This window comes from Pleurodeles waltl, chromosome 8 (assembly GCF_031143425.1).
Source record: "Pleurodeles waltl isolate 20211129_DDA chromosome 8, aPleWal1.hap1.20221129, whole genome shotgun sequence".
Lineage (NCBI taxonomy): Eukaryota > Metazoa > Chordata > Amphibia > Caudata > Salamandridae > Pleurodeles > Pleurodeles waltl.
In genome coordinates, this window is record NC_090447.1 from 830,530,958 (window position 1) to 830,548,826 (window position 17,869).

Consider the following 17,869-nt stretch of genomic DNA (forward strand, 5'->3'; position numbering starts at 1 on the left):
GTAGGTACACACAGTTGAGCAAAAGTGATTAAAATTAATGCAATCACAGTAGTTACACTTCACTAATCACTTGAAGCAGTATAAGAAAAGAACTCTTAAAACTAACTGCTTCATGACAAGCAGCCTGGATTTGTCCATTGTAGCTCCACCCTCAGATTTATCAGGGATTACGAGTGGATCCCTGAAGCTCCACTGAGATATGAGGAATTATCTTCTTGCTCTAAATTATTTAGGGACATCCAAAGATCCGGGATAGAATATGTTTGTGTGGTGGATAGGATGAAAAAAAACTTGAACAATAGTTTGAGGCCGGAGTGTCAAGTAGGAATGCTCTAGAGCATATTTATATTCAGAAAACATTCTAATAGCCAAGCACATCTTTATCCTTGAAAGCATGCATGGAATTTAAACAATTATTTTCCTTAAGACAGAGGGACACTTCAGTTTTATTGTGGTACTGTTGTCCATTAGATCCCATTAATATAATCAAACATTTATGGAGTGGAATGAAGGTATTTAAAAAAAAAACAAGGCTGAGCTGTTAGGAACACTGCACCCTGAGGTTACCTGGTTAAAAGGACACTTCTTAACAAACTCTCTACCACTGGCACTTTGAGAAGGAGAAGGACATACAAAAGGTAGGCCACAATGGTCAGCTACTAGTGATAGTCAGCAGCCGATAATTATCACATGGCCAGGAGAGTAAATGTGTTATGGTATTTAACGAAAGCGGCAGGAGAAATTAGGCAACTAGAATCACTTTTGTCTGAAGAACATTTGTGGAATTTTGAGGGACGAAACGAACAGATATTTCAATAACATAAGCACTAGAGTACTAAAGTGCCACTTGCAAACTACACACTTCGTAAATCTTTCCATCCTGCTCCATTGTAAAACTCATCATTATTAGAATGATGTCTGTATATTATCGCAAAGATCACACAATGATCTTTCATACCATGTCTGCAGAGACAAAGTAATATTAGAGTTCGCTAGTCTCTAGTCCTTCCTTACATTTTTGAAACTCTTTACATAGTTTATCTGAAGAGACATAGGGCTTAAAGTCTAAAAAGGCACATTAGTTCTCTAATATCTTTTGACATGCTACCAACCAATGACTTGGACTCCTTGGCCATAAATTCTCAAAATGTTACACAATACATAATATGTGTAGGGGGCACATCTTTACTTTTGTATCTTAATTTATTTTTGCATTACCTTATAGTACAGCTTGACTCATGATAGGTTTTAGTGATCTGTACATAGAGCATAGACTAGAGGTCACAACCTTTTTTACAATGTAACCGAAAGATAAGAAACATGTAAAATAGGAACTAGTAGGAAATTGTGGCCCATATTTATACTTTTTTAGTGCTGCATTTGCGTCATTTTCTGACGCAAAAGCAGCGCAAACTTACAAAATACAACTGTATTTTGTAAGTTTGCGCCTATTTTTCGTAAAAAAATGACGCAAATGCGGCGCTAAAAAAGTATAAATATGGGCCAATGTACTAAAGCACAAAGGTAAAAAATGTACGTCTGTCTTTGTAGGTATCAGAGGAGGAAACATAAGTGTGAAGTAGACAAAGGGAATTCAACAAGGGGCCTAGTGTGAAGACAAATATAGAAAAGAGCTGAGAGAAGGGGGAGGGTGTCTCCCCAATGGTGCTATTAAGTTTTTTGAGCAGCCATATAGACACCGTGATCCCTCTGAAGAACTTCTATGTTTTAAATATCCCAGCCCCAGGCTGTGGTGCATTTTGAGATGCAGTGAAACCACAAGGAGAAGCCCCCTATCTCTCAGGTGTTGCAGTGGTGTAGTTTCACAACAACCGACCTGATGGCACCTTAGTACATAGATAGCACCACAGCTGTATGTCCGATTATCATCAAACGAAACAGCATTTGACATAAATTTTGTCTCATAAATATATTTTTTACAAAAATATCGTCGTCTTAGGTGCAGATTGTAGGAACCTGGCTCTGTATATACTATATCAAAATGAGATAAGGTGCGCATCGAGTCCAGGGGTTCCTCAGAGGCTTAACAGAGGCTAAAGTAGATAATACTAATGCTCTCTTTTGTGGTAGTGTGGTAGAGCAGTTAGGCTTATCAGAGGGTAGTGCAAAGTATTTGTTGTACGCACACAAACAATGGAAGAAGCACACACTCAATGATTTAGCAAAAATATATTTTCAGAATTTATTTATAGAACCACAAGATTCAAGTTGCAGGTAAGTACTTCAATAGGTTTGTATTTCACACACATATCAACAGTACTTTGTTTGAAATCGATAAATGATACAGTTTTTTAAATATTGGCAATTATCTGTTTTAAAAGTTGACTTCAATTTTCAGAAACAGTTCCTGGGGGGAAGAAAAGTTAGTACGATTTACAGGTAAGTAATTGACTTACATTTGTAGTCTCCAGGAGTTAGGAAGTCCACAGGGTGAGTTAACCCCAACCACCCACCACCAGAAACTAGGTCAAAGTTGAGGAAATGTTAACATGGGCTCTATAGGAAAGTACTCTCCTTCTTGGCAGGGTTACCCCCATTTTCTGCCTGTTGTCAGTGTGCTTGACTGTGTTCACTAGGATCCTGATAACCAGGACCCCAGTGATTATGTTCTCTCCTCTAAATTTGGTTGCTACTAACCTTTTCTACACACAATTGGCATACTGGCCCCCCCTTGTAATTCCCTAGTATATGGTACCTAGGTACCTAGGGCATTGGGATTCCAGGGGATCCCTATAGGCTGCAGCAGTTATTCTGCCACCCATAGGGAGCACATGCAAAGAGTTCTGCAGGCCTGACATTGCAGCCTGGGTGAAATGAGTGCATGCACCTGCTTTCACTACAGGTTACTACACCAGGTCACTATAAGTCACCCCTATAGCAGGCCCTCTCAGCCCAGAGGGCAGGGTGCAGGTATCTGTGTGTGAGGCACCCCTGAACTAGCAGAGGTTCCCCCACAAACTCGAGGTCCATTTTCCTGGACTTTGTGAGTGGGGGGGGGATGCCATTTTACGCATGTACTGGACATATGCCACTACCTATGTCCAGCTACATAATGGTAACTCCGAACCTTGGCATGTTTGGTATCAAACATGTCAGAATCATACCCCAATACTGTTACAAGTATTGGAAGTATGATTCCATGCACCCTGGGGGCTTCTTAGAGGACTCCCAGAATTGCTACCACCAGTCTTAAAGAGTTTTCTGGGCAGCCCAGCTGCTGCCACCCCTGAGACAGGTTTCTGCCTTCCTGATGCTTGATCTGATCAAGCCCAGGAAGGCAGAACACAGGATTTCCTTTGGAAGAGGGAGGTAACACCCACTCCCTTTTGAAATAGGTGTGACTGGCTTGGAAGGAGTAGCCTCCCCAAACCACTGGTTTGCTTTAGAGGGCACATTTGGTGCCCTCCATGGATAAACCAGTCCACACTGGTTCAGGTACCCCCAGGCCCTGCTCTGGCATGAAACTGGAAATGGAAAGGGGAGTGACTTCTCCCCTGTCCATCTCCACCCCAGGGGTGGTGCCCAGAGCTCCTCCACAGGGTCCCTGGGTTGTACCATCTTGTTTCCAAGATTGGCAGGTAACTCTGGGAGCATCTGGGTGGCCAGGCCAGGAAGGTGACGTCAGAGCGTTAGAGCCCCCTCCTGATAGGTGCTTACCTGGTTAGGTGACCAATCAACCTTTCAGGGCTACTTAGGGTCTCTGTCTTGGATGGGTCCTCAGATTCGGCTTGCAAGACTTCAGCAGGACTCCTCTGCAACCTCTGCTTTGACTTCTGGCCACTGGAACTGTGACTGGAATCTCCAGGAACCAACAAATGCTGCTACAACAAAGAGGACTCTTCTGCAACTTTGAGTCACATGTCTCCTGCCAGCTTTGCGATATTTCCCCGGCCTTGCATCCTCAAGAAGAAGAAGGAATCTCCCTTGGGGTGAAGGAGTCACTTCCCTGTAACTGCAGGCACCTACAACAAATGATGACCGGCTGCGTGGATCCCCTCTCCTGCTAAGCTGCATGGATCCTGCATCATGGGTGGTGGTCCAGAGTAGACCTTTTGGTCCCCTCTGCCAGCTGTCCAACTTTGGTGGAGGTAAGCCTTTGCCTTCCCACGCAGGATAGTACCCCCCGGGCACCGCGTCTCTTGCAGCTGCCAAGGCTAGTTTGCATCTCCTCAAAGGGATCTTCAGATGACGTGTAGCACCAGCCCCAGCACTCCATCCTGCAAAGCACAGCCTCCTGCGTGGTTCTCCTGCAGCGTGGGTTCCTCTTTTGTAGTGCTGCATGGGCTTCTTCTGTGACTCCTGTGTCCCCGTCCTGTGGGACTCCTGTGGGTGCTGCATCTGCTCCTGTGGACTCTCTGCGATGCTGAGGGTTCCCTGTGACACCCCCTCCTTGGTCGAGTCCTCCTGGGCAAGTCCTTGGCAGTACATTTTTTTCCACTAACTGCAAGTTTGCCTTTGCCAAGGCTTGTTAGTGGAATTCCTGCACCGACACCCATCTGCAATCTTACTTCCAGCATGGGACTTCATCTGCATCCATCAGGAACTCTTCTCCGGCTCCAGGGCTGCAGTGCTGACCTGTTCTTCATCACTGTAGACCAACTCCTGCATCCACAGCTGGGTGGGTAGTAGCTCCTACTCCCCCTGGAATCCACTGTAACTCTTGGACTTGGTCCCCTCTCTTCCCAGGTCTTTTTTCTTCAGGAATCCACAGCTGGTTTTCTTGTAGGCTTGTCTGGGTGTCTTCTTTTTCTTCTTTTCCTCCTTTTGGGGTGTTTGGGGGAAATCCTGTGTTTTACTCCTGCATTCCCAGTCGCTAGGGGGGTACTGTGTTACTTATCTCTGTGATTTTCTAGTACTCGCATCTCCCCTCTATACATTTTACTTACCTAGCTGAGGGTACCTTGCTCATATTCTATTTTTGTAGTATATGGCTTGTGCTCCCCCTAGTGTCCCCCATTGGATATTGCTGTTTGCACTGTTTTCTAACCTTTTCTATGCCTTTTTACGATTAGTGTATATATTTAGTGCATTACTTACCTCCTAAGGGTGGGTTACCTGTTTAGTATTTTGTGGTGATTTGTTCCAAAAAAAAGTACCTTTATTTTTGTACAACTGAGGCCCTCATTCCGAGGCTGGCAGTCATAAGTCGCCAGCCTCGCCGTGGCAGTCTTACTTCCGCAGACCCGGCGGTAAAGACCGCCACATCACGATTTGTGGGGCTTGGCTGCCGCCAAACCTCCACAAAGCCACCTGGCCTGCCGGTGCGGGCGCACCAATGCGGCCAGCGATGTACACCTCTAACCTGGCGGCAGGCCTCAGCCTGCCGCCCGGATTACGGGGCTACAGACCGCCAGGCTTTCTGTGGTGGTCACCCCGCCATGAAAACCCTGGCGGTCACGCACCTGGCGACAGGAATCCCCAGAATGGGGCAGAAGTCCTCCGAAGACTCCTAATATGGCGGGCAACAGACCGTCAGCACTGGCAGTCTGTTGCCTGCAGCAGCTTTGTGGTCTTCATAAAAGACCGCCGAAGTCGTAATGAGGCCCTGAGTGTTTTCTTTCGTGTGTGTAAGTACTGTGTGACTACAGTGGTATTGCATGAGCTTGCATGTTTCCTAGATAAGCCTTGGCTGCTCATCCACAGCTACCTCAAGAGAGCCTGGCTTCTAGACACTGCCTACACTTCACTAAGAGGGGATACCTGGACCTTGTATAAAGTGTAAGTACCTTGGGTACCCACCACACACCAGGCCAGCTTCCTATAGGCTCCTATGGAGACTGGGGGCACTCAGAATCAGGCCTGCCTGCACGTAAGTACCCGCGACTTTGAGGGGGCAGACCTGGGGGGTTTAGAGGAGCACTGGGGGGACATATGTCAGCACCAAACATGCACCCTCAGCAGCACTGGGGCAGCCGGGTGCAAGGTGCAAACAAGGCATTAGGTTTCCAATGCCGGTCTATGAGGGGGCACGGGGGCACTCAATCAATCAATCAGTTTTTGTAAAGCGCAGCTTCTCACCCGTGAGGGTCTCAAGGCGCAGGGATAGGGAGGAGGGGGCCTTATCCGAAGAGCCACGTCTTGAGGTTCTTCCTGAAGATGGTGAGTGATGGGCTTTGTCTGAGGTGCAGAGGGAGGTTGTTCCAGCTCTTTGCTGCGATGTAGGTGAAGGATCGTTTTTTGACGGTGGTTTTACAAATGCAACGGATAGTGGCCGGGGCCAGCTGGGTGGAGCGGAGGGATCTGGCGGGGGTGTGGAAGGAGACACAGTGGTTCAGGTAGGCTGGTCCTGCATTGTGTATGGCCTTGTACGTGTTAGTGAGTAGCTTGAAGGTGATTCGTTTCTCGACCAGGAGCCAGTGGAGGGTCCTCAGGTGTTAGGAGTTATGTTCTCGGCGTGATAGGTCCAGGATGAGTCTAGAGGCGGCATTCTTGATGAGTTATAGTTTTTTAAAGTTTCTAGTCGAGGTGCCGCTTAGAGGGCGTTGCCGTAGTTGAGCTTCCTTGTGACTAAGACTTGGGTGACTGTCCTGTGGCAGTCTGCTGGATCCATCTGACGATTTTCTGAAGTTTGCGGAGTGTGTGCCAGCAGGAGGAGGCGACTGTGTTTACCTGGCGAGTCATGGATAGGGAGAAGTAGAGGATGATGTCTAGGTTGCGGGCATGCTCAGTTGGCAGTTGGTGCGGGGGGAGGTGCTAAGGGTTGTGGGCCACCAGGAGTCGTCCCAAGCTTAGGTGGCATTTCCGAAGATGATGAGCTCAGTCTTGTCGGAGTTGAGTTTGAGGCAGCTTTCTCTCATCCATGCGGCAACGTTTCCATTCCTGAGTGGAAGTTCCTTTTGGCTGTGTCCAGGTCTTTGATGAGGGAAATGAGTTGTGTGTCATTGGCATATGACACAATGTTCATTCCGTGGCTTCTGACGATGGCTGTGAGAGGGGCCATGTGTGGGGCTCAGTGGGAATCCTTGGGTGACTCCGCAGTTGACTCCTGTGGGTCTGCATGTGTAGGGCGGGAGTCTGACCCTCTGAGTTCTCCCGGAGATCAAGGAGTGGATCCATTCCAGGGCTCTTCCGCAGATTCCTGTGCCGTGGAGTCTGGTGCGTAGAGTGCTGTGGGAGACCGTGTCAAAGGCTACTGATAGGTCAAGGTGTATGAGCGCTGCGGTGTGGCCGCGGTCTAGGAGTGATCGGATGCCATTGGTAGCTGCCATGAGGGCTGTCTCTGTGCTGTGGTTGTTGTGGAAACTGGACAGGGAGCTGTCCAGGGGGTTGATGGCCTCCATGAAATTCCGTAGTTGTGTGTTGATTGCTTTCTTTGGCGGGGTAGGGTAGCAGCAAGATGGGCCGGAAATTATTTGGTTCTGGTGGGTCGGCCGAGGGTTTCTTCAGGAGAAGGCATATTTTGGTGTGTTTCCAGTCCTTGGGGAAGGTGCCAGTGTTGATGGAGCAGTTCATCGTGTTTCGGAGCTCAGGGCGATGGATGTGCTGGCTCTGATGTATATGACATGCGGGCAGGGGTCCGTGGGGGCTCCACAGTGGGTACTATTCATGATGCTGACTGTTTCCTCCATGGTGAGCGTGGACCAGCTGTGGATGGTCTGGGTGGTTTCTAGGGGGGTGGGTCGGTTGCAGGTTCTGGTACCAGGTCTTTCCGGGAGGAAGCTGTCGTAGATGTCCTGGAGCTTGCAGTGGAAAAAGGTGCTGAGCTTGTCGCAGAGGTCCTGTGATGGGGAGATGCTGGTGGCTTCAGAGGGAGAATTTGTGAACTTGTCGATGAATTAGAAGAGCTCCTTAGAGTTGTGTGTGGAGGAGTTGATGTGATCCCAGAGTGCATCCTTCCTTGCGTACTTGATGTTTCGATGGTGGGTGGTGGTTGCAGCTTTGAAGGAGGCATGGTCTTCACTGGTTTGGCTGTTCCTCCATTTTTTGTCTAAGCGTCCACAGGAGCGCTTTGATTCTTTGGCTTTCTTAGGTACATGTAAGGAAATGCCTCCTTGGCATGGTTACCCCCTAACTCTTTGCCTTTGCTGATGCTAAGTTTTGATTGAAAGTGTGCTGGGACCCTTCGAACCAGGCCCCAGCACCAGTGTTCTTTCCCTAAACTGTACCTTTGCTTCCACAATTGGCACAGCCCCGGCACTCAGATAAGTCCCTTGTAACTGGTACCCCTGGTACCAAGGGCCCTGATGCCAGGGAAGGTCTCTAAGGGCTGCAGCAAGTCTACAGGTGAGGGCATATGTGCATGAGCACTATGCCCCGACAGTGTCTAAGCAAAACCTTAGACATTGTAAGTGCAGGGTAGCCATAAGAATATATGGTCTGGGAGTTTGTCAAACACGAACTCCACAGTTCCATAATGGCTACACTGAAATCTGGGAAGTTCAGTATCAAACTTCTCAGCACAATAAATGCACACTGATGACAGTGTGCAATTTATGGTAACATGCACCCAGAGGGCATCTTAGAGATGCCCCCTGAATACCAACCCGACTTCTAGTGTGGGGCTGACCAGTTTCTGCCAGCCTGCCACAACCAGACGAGTTGCTGGCCACATGGGGAGAGTGCCTTTGTCACTCTGTGGCCAGGAACAAAGCCTGCACTGGGTGGAGGTGCTTCAGCCCTCCCCCTGCAGGAACTGTAACACCTGGCAGTGAGCCTCAAAGGCTCACCCCCTTTGTTACAGCGCCCCAGGGCATCCCAGCTAGCGGAGATGCCCACCCCTCCGGCCACTGCCCCCACATTTAGCGGCAAGGCTGGAGGAGAAACACAAGGAGGAGTCACCCACCAGTCAGGACAGCCCCTAAGGTGCCCTGAGCTGAGGTGACCCCTGCCTTTAGAAATCCTCCATCTTAATTTTGGAGGACTTCCCCAATAGGATTAGGGATGTGCCCCCCTCCCCACAGGGAGGAGCCACAAAGAGGGTGTAGCCACTCTCTGGCTACTGCCCTCCAAGACCTAAACACACCCCTAAATCTAGTATTTAGGGGCACCCCAGAACCCAGGAAATCAGATTTCTGCAACCTGAACTACAAAGAAGGACTGCTGACCTACAAGCCTGCAGAGACGACGGACGACGACAACTGCTTTAGCCCCAGCCCTTCTGGCCTATCTCCAGAGTCGAAAACCTGCAACCAGCGACACATCCAAAAGGGAACAGTGACCTCTGAAGCCTAAGACGACTGTCCTGACCCCCCAGGACCAAGAAACTCCCGTGAGCAGCGGCTCTGCTCAAAAACAGCTACATCTTTGCAACAAAGAAGCAACTTCCAAAGAACTCACTCTTCCCGCCGGAAGCGTGAGACTTCACACTCTGCACCCGACGCCCCTGGCTCGAGATCCAGAGAAACAACACCACAGGGAGGACTCCCCGGTGACTGCGACCCTGTGAGTAGCCCGAGACGACCCCCCTGGACCTCCACAGCGATGCCTGCAGAGAGAATCCAGAGGCTCCCCCTGACCGCGACTGCCTATAACAAGGGACTTGACGCCTGGACCAAGCACTGCACCCGCAGCCCACAGGACCTGAAGGAACCGAGCTTCAGTGCAGGAGCGACCCCCAGGCTGTCCCGAGAAGCCCCCCCCTGTGTCTGCCTGCACCGCTAGAGTGACCGCTGGGTCCCTCCATTGTTTCCTATCTAAATCCCAATGCCTGCTTTGCACACTTCACCCGGCCGCCCCTGTGCCGCTGAGGGTGTGTTTTGTGTGCCTACTTGTGTCCCCCCCAGTGCTCTACAAACCCCCCTGGTCTACCCCCGAGGACGGGGGTACTTACCTGATGGCAGACTGGAACCGGAGCACCCCTGTTCTCCATTGGCGCCTATGTGTTTTGGGCACCTCTTTGACCACTGCACCTGACCGGCCCTGAGCTGCTGGTGTGGTAACTTTGGGGTTGCCCTGAACCCCCAATGGTGGGCTGCCTATGCCCAGGAACTGAGACTTGTAAGTGTCTTACTTATCTCACAATCTAACCTTTACTTACCTCCCCCAGGAACTGTTGATTTTTGCACTGTGTCCACTTTTAAAATAGCTTATTGCCATTTTAACAAAGACTGTATATGATATTGCTTTTATTCCAAGTTCCTAACTTACCTGTGTGAAGTACCTTGCATTTTATGTGTTTACTTCAAATCTTGAACCTGTGGTTCTTAAAATAAACTAAGAAAATATATTTTGCTATATAAAAATCTATTGGCCTGGAGTAAGTCTTTGAGTGTGTGTTCCTCATTTATTGCCTGTGTGTGTACAACAAATGCTTAACACTGCCCTCTGATAAGCCTACTGCTCGACCACACTACCACAAAATAGAGCATTAGAATTGTCTAATTTTGCCACTATCTTACCTCTAAGGGGAACCCTTGGACTCTGTGCACACTAGTTCTCACTTTGAAATAGTATATACAGAGCCAACTTCCTACAGTACACGTTTGGCCAATGTCAGCCGGAGGGGGGCTAGAGTGTCGGTGCATTTGGTAATCCATGCCATGAAATTGGGCACTGCTGTGTTGGCATCATCGGAGGGAGGAGGGAGGGATTTGGCGAGAGTTGAGGTGAGTTTCTTCTTGGTGATTTTGTTCCATTTCCTGTGGGGTGTCCTGGGGGTGCGGGTGTGGCTGCTGTGTGCAGTGATTATGAAATGTATGCAGTGGTGGTCGGTCCAGTCTGGGATGGGAATGGTCTTGATGGTGATCCGGTTGCTTGAGGTGAAGATGGGCTCCAGTGTGTGTCCTACAATGTGTGTGGGTGTGGAGACCAGCTGTCTGAAGCCGAAGGTGGCGAGGTTGTCAACTAGAGCGGTGGTGTTTGGGTTGGCGCGGGCATCGAGGTGGAAATTCAGGTCACCGAGGAGGAGGTAGTCATCTGATGCCGGGGCCTGGGGGTAGCAATGTCTACAATGTCGTCTATGAAGGCTGGGCGGGGCCCGGGTGGCCTGTACGCAAGGGTGCTGCGGATGGAGGAGTTGTGGTTGGAGTGGACCAGGAAGTGAAGCTGTTCCATGGTGGTGCATTGTTCTTCTGGGACTGCCTTGACATGTAGTGAGGACTTGTGTACGATGGCGAGTCCTCCACCCAGGCAAGAGGGACGGTCCTTCCTTAGGATGCTGTATCCGTCGGGAATGGCGATGTCTGGTCCCGAGGTGGGGTTGGTCCAGGTCTCGGTAAGGAGGGTGATGTCCGGTCGGGCGGTGTGATCAAATCCCAGAGTTCGGTTGCATGTTTGTGGAGGGAGCGGATGTTCAGGAGGCAATTGATGGGGTTGTTGAGGGTGTTGGTATATCTGTGTGTGGAGAGTACCTTCAATTTGTTGAGGCTGGTGCTGAAGTTGCAGGTGAAAGGTCAGTGAGTGTCTTTGGGGGAGATGGTGCAGCAGTTGCTGAAACATCCAGTGTTAAGGTGGTGGAGGGTTTCACTGTTGTAACGGAGGCTGACCAGGGGGTGCCTTAATGGATATCCAGGGTTCCTGGCGCTGGGTGCAGTCCGGGTGCGGATGGGCGCAGATGGGCTTGCCTTTGGTACACCTTTGGCGCGCCAGCGGTGTGGCTGCGCTGCAGCCACCATTAAGAAGGGGAGGGGGTGGGGGGACTGGTCAGCTGGGAGGGCGGGAAAGGTGCTTTGCGGGGAGAGGGGGCTGGGGCCACAGGGACCAGAGCGGCATGGGAGAGAGGCAGGGACAGCAGGAGAGAAAAAAGGAAAAAGAGATGGAAAAAACAGAAGTAAAAGGAAAACAAGAGAAAAAGGCAGTAAAATGCAAGAGTGAAAGGGATAGAGAAAAGATAATTACTTATTGATGGCCACCAGGCCACCAGGGATAAGGGGCAAGGATGAGCCTGCGGGTGGAGGAGGACCTCAAACTGAGAGTCAGGAGGCTCTCAGTTTGTCCCAGGCAAAGCAGAGGCATCATCAGCAGCAGCCAGAGGAGCTGGGGTGGGCAGCAGACGTTGACCAGGAGGTCAGTACAGAGCTCAGAGGCTGCAGGCTGGGTCCAGGGGGTCCACTTGGACAAACCAAAGGCTGGATGGGGAGGAGGGCTGCCTGCTGAACGTAGCTGCAATGGAGGTTCTCCAAGGCCTGGGGGCTGCAGGTGCAGTAGTCTTTTGGGCGTCAGATATCTTCATCCGGAGCTTTTGCGGTCAGAGGGGTCAGAGGGATTCCCTCTGCAGGCATCGTCATAGAGGGGTGGAGAGTCAACCCAGGGTGGGTACTTGCTCCCAATTGCCTGGGGACTCTCTCTAGCTGGTTGGGCCACCTGGTCACCGGCCACAGACGTCAGGTGCAGAGTGGTCAGGACTCACAGATACTGGGAACTCTGCAGCCGCTTGGTGTAGTTTCTTTGTGGACAGGGCCGCTGTCGTCAGGAGATTTTGGTCCTCTGGGGTGCAGAGCAGTCCTCTGGAGCTTGGTAGAGGTCACTGGTCCTGCTGAATGCGTCGCCTTCTTGTTGCAGGTTCTTTGAAGCAGGGGACAGGCCGTTAGGGCTATGGCTGAGTCAGTTTGCGTCTTCCTTCTTCTCTGCTGGGGTTTCAGCTTAGCAGTCCTTCTTCTTTCTTGTCAGGTCACCAGGAATCTGGTGAGCTGGGTTCAGGGAGGCCCTTAAATCCTGGATTTGAGGGTTTTACAGGGGTCAGAGGGCAGTAACCATTAGCACCTGTCCCTAAGGGTGGACACACCCTTCTCGTGTCGACTCTCTTTGGGGAGGGGACACAAACCTAACCCTATTGGTCTCTGTCCTCCAAACCAAGATGGAGGACTCTGCAGGGAGGGGGTCACCTCAGCTCTGGACACCTTAGGGGTGGTTCTAGCTGGGGTGGTCACTTCTCCCTGTTTTCCCTAATTTTCCCGCCGGAAGTCTGTAAGAAAGTACCATCTTGCCTGGCATGTTACCCCCATTTTCACTGTATGTATGTTTGTTTTTGCCTATGTGTCACTGGGATCCTCCCAGGCAGGACCCCAGTGGTCATAATGTATAGCATTACATAATGTATATATGTGTTCCCTGTGTAGTGCCTAACTGTATCACTGAGGCTCTGCTAACCAGAACCTCAGTGTTTATGCTCTATCTGCTTTCACAATTGTCACTGCAGGCTAGTGACTATCTTCACCAATTCTCATTGGCATACTGGAACACCCTTATAATTCCCTTTTATACAGTACCTAGGTACCCAGGGTATTGGGGTTCCAGGAGATCCCTATGGGCTGCAGCATTTCTTTTTCCACCCATAGGGAGCTCAGACAATTCTTACACAGGACTGCCACTGCAGCCTGAGTGAAATAACGTCCACGTTATTTCACAGCCATTTTCACTGCACATAAGTAACTTATAAGTCACCTATATGTCTAACCCTCACTTGGTGAAGGTTAGGTGCCAAGTTACTTAGTGTGTGGGCACCCTGGCACTAGCCAAGGTGCCCCCACATTGTTCAGGGCAAATTCCCCGGACTTTGTGAGTGCGGGGACACCATTACACGTGTGCACTACATATAGGTCAATACCTATATGTAGCGTCACAATGGTAACTCCGAACATGGCCATGTAACATGTCTAGGATCATGGAATTGTCACCCCAATACCATTCTGGATATGGGGGGAAAATTCCATGCATCCCCGGGCCTCTAGCACAGAATCCGGGTACTGCCAAACTGCCTTTCCGGGGTCTCCACTGCAGCTGCTGCTGCTGCCAACCCCTCAGACAGGTTTCTGCCCCCCTGGGGCCTGGGCAGCCCAGTCCCAGGAAGGCAGAACAAAGGATTTCCTCTGAGAGAGGGTGTTACACCCTCTCCCTTTGGAAATAGGTGTGAAGGGCTGGGGAGGAGTAGCCTCCCCCAGCCTCTGGAAATGCTTTGATGGGCACAGCGGGTGCCCATCTCTGCATAAGCCAGTCTACACCGGTTCAGGGATCCCCCAGCCCTGCTCTGGCATGAAACTGGACAAAGGAAAGGGGAGTGACCACTCCCCTGACCTGCACCTCCCAGGGGAGGTGCCCAGAGCTCCTCCAGTGTGTCCCAGACCTCTGCCATCTTGGATTCAGAGGTGTTAGGGCACAATGGACTACTCTGAGTGGCCAGTGCCAACAGGTAACGTCAGAGACCCCTCCTGATAGGTGCTTACCTCTTTCAGTAGCCAAGCCTCCTTTCTTAGTAGCCAAACCTCTTTTTTGGCTATTTAGGGTCTCTCCTCTGGGCTATTCCTCAGATAACGAATGCAAGAGCTCACCAGAGTTCCTCTGCACTTCCCTCTTTGACTTCTGCCAAGGATCGACCGCTGACTGCTCCAGGACGCCTGCAAAACCGCAACAAAGTAGCAAGACGACTACCAGCAACATTGTAGCGCCTCATCCTGCCGGCTTTCTCAACTGTTTCCTGGTGGTGCATGCTCTGAGGGCTGTCTGCCTTCACCCTGCACTGGAAGCCAAGAAGAAATCTTCTGTGTGTTGACGGAATCTTCCCCCTGCTAACGCAGGCACCAAACTTCTGCATCACCGGTCCTCTGGGTCCCCTCTCATCCTAATTTTGGTTTGTGTGTATATTTTGTATATTTTTCTTACCTCCTAAGGGAGTATATCCTCTGAGATATTTTTGGCACATTGTCATTAAGATAAAGTACCTTTATTTTTAGTAACTCTGAGTATTGTCTTTCTCATGATATAGTACCTATATGATATAAGTGGTATAGTAGGAGCTTTGCATGTCTCCAAGTTCAGCCTAAGCTGCTCTGCTATAGCTACCCCTATCAGCCTAAGCTGCTAGAACACTACTAATCTACTAATAAGGGATAACTGGAACTGGCACAAGGTGTAAGTACCACCTGGTACCCACTATAAGCCAGGCCAGCCTCCTACACCAATTGGGTATGAGCCAATGTTACCATGGTTTAGTGAGAGAGCATATGCACTTTAGCACTGATTAGCAGTGGTAAAGTGTGCAGAGTCCTAAAGCCAGCAAAAATGAGGTCAGAAAAAGAGAAGGAGGAAGGCAAAAAGTTTTGGGATGACCCTGCAGAAAGGCTATTTCCATCATTCACAATTGTCCGACAGGATATTTTGTAGGAGGAACTGAGACAAATCTACCTTGTTCAGCATATTCATGTTTTTATTATCCATGGCCAGCATACTACTGCCGTCAACTCGCGGAGGATATTGATCCTGCACAATGTCTTCTACTTCCCTCCGTTCTGACAGTGTAATTTCCATCTCTTCTTGGTTATGTGGCGGCTGCATCACCAACAACTGGTCTGAGCCTTAGCTTGGGCTTGGACATGGGCCACTGGAGAATTTCAGATTGATCACAAGTGGCTCTACTTTCCCGTCCTTGGTCCATGGTTACCTCACTTTTCAGATGTCTTGCAATCAGCTGGTAGTCCCTTGGCCCCTTAGTTGATCTAGATGAGCTTGAAAAGTTGGGGCTAACTGTTGTTATCTGTGCCATTTCAGTGTCTCCAACTTCTGAGCAGCTGTCAAGCGTTTCGCCTGGCTCGCCCAGCAGACAAGCAAAGGTACTACTAGCTGGCTGAGGGACTACACGGACCCCTTCTGTCTAGAGTCTGGCTCAGAAAAGAAGCTGGGAAGCACATCATTGACCTCGATTGATGGTGTAAAGACTCTATGACCAAAGTAGTTTTTACCTTGGCAACGCCCTGTGCACTCTTTCTTTGGTTTAAATGCTTCTCCCTGTGAAATGCGGTGAGGCATGGCTGAGCAATTTGTTTCTTGGCTTTAGGAAGCAGAGGTTTTGCGCCCATACCTGTGCTGTTTGCCCCCTAGAATGTAGTTGCCACATATTAAGTCAGTACATGGACTTAATACATATGCCAGCAATTAGGCAAAGTGCTGTCCTGTGGACGGTACCAGGCACTGCAGCAATGAAATGGAACAGAAGAGACTGGGAGAGGGGGAAACCTACCCAGTGACCCTCAGCAGGGTAGTGAAAGGTGCCCTGCTCAAACCACTTGCAAAACATCACACTTATCCCCCCCCCCCCGGGCGAGAAACCTGGTGGCTCCATCATCTATGGCAGAAGGCAGTATGCCACACCGCTCCGTACTCTTCCCCCAAAAAAAGTCCTTCTGCCAAATCAAACCAGCAAATCACATGGCCATATGGCAATAGCAAACAACTTGGTTATGAACATTGAAATACCACCAACGTCGGGCGCTGTCAACCCTTGCAGTGCTCCTGCAACCGCAGCAATCTCCATGCCGCGCCCACGCCTCAACTGGAGTCCATGACCCAAAAGTGATCCCAACGTGATGGGGGACTCTGGAATGTGCATAGCAGCGGATCATGTGGGGTCCACCCGCTGCCCTCTCAATATTTTAAAAATCCATCCATAATTGTGCTCATATTGTATGTATGATAGCTTCAGTGTTAGATGAAATATAGCATTGGCCTGGGTCCCAAAGATTTTGCTGTGATTTACTCTTGTAGTACTCCTAAACTGCATTAGTAAGCCAGGGGTACTATGGTACTACTCCTGCTCACACATCTATCTTTGTGAATCAGGCCTTTTATTTGTAAATACCAATAAGGAAGAGGATATGATAAGCCAATACCTAACCAGTGGACAAAATGCATGCATTAATTATAATTAGATTGTAGGAAACACGTGTAAACTTTCATAGTATGGTTATAAACGAGTGAGAAATTCTTGTCAGAAGATAGGAAGGATGTGAATAAGAGGCCAGAAAGGCAACATATTATGTGAAATTTGTATACATAAAATAAACATCCCATCTTGGCAACTTAGTCAGGATTTCTAACAAAAAAAAAAGGTGAGTGTTAATAAAGACAAAATTTGATTAAACGCCTACCATATGTTCATAAAATTAATAACAACATTATTATCCCTATTATTATTGTTTTTATTTTGACTAATAACAATAACAACAACTGTAATAATAATGATAATATTAATACCAATTGTATCATTGTTATTATCATTATTCTTATTGATAGTAATAAACATTATTATTATTATTACTATTATTACTATTAGTCATCATCATCAACATAACAAGCAAAAAATCTAAGTATTCTGTGACATTTAAATGTGTAAAATAAATGTTCATACCATTTTAGCAGCATAGTCAGGATTTCTAACTTAAAAAGGTGTTAATAAAGATAATTGTACCTAACGAGTGTTAGTAAAATTAATAACGATAATAAAATAATAATCACGATAAAAATCATTACAATTATAATAATAATAATCACAATAGTAAAGACCTTTGCACAGTTATAGAAACTCACGGACTGTAACAACATGCTACAACATGTACATATTTGAACAATATGTACATTCTCACAAGATTCTACTGTCCTTCAAAAGTCCACCATATCTAGTTTGTGTAAACCTGCCCACTGATTTCATTAACTAAAGATGATGACTGGAAATGGTGGGCTATTACTGCCTTCCTATGTAGTGGTGGTGAAATCAAGGGTACAACATAGAACTCCTTCAATTGTACAGCTGGTTATTTATTATCCTCTGTGCATCAAACATACTTTTTTCCTTCACCTGAAAAAAACGAGAGAAGGCGAAGGATTGTTACTGTGCTTTCCACTGCAAAAGAGAATATTCAGAGTTAAAGGACTAGCAGATCTTAGGTGCATGGATGGATCCAGTATCACCCAACACTCTTTTGAGATCCTCTTGTCTTCCTTCTCCTTGTACTCTCTCTTGCTGACTAAAGCACGGTAGGCCTCCTTCCTTTTCTCTTGTCTGCTCCAATTGAAGGAGAGAAGATTATTTGAGAAAGTAAAAATGAACAAGATCTCCTATGCCACTAGTTGGTGATTCTTCTTCTCGTGTGGGCACTCATACAATCCCTTCGCTGCAAAATGCACCAGCTCAACAAGGTGG

At 48.6% G+C, this 17,869-nt stretch overlaps 1 protein-coding gene across 1 annotated transcript in view; it reads right to left on the bottom strand.

The window, feature by feature from the left end:
* The window catches only part of COL4A1 (collagen type IV alpha 1 chain), a 521,418-nt gene that overhangs the window by 24,109 nt on the left and 479,440 nt on the right, over positions 1-17,869 (bottom strand). The window lies entirely within an intron of this gene.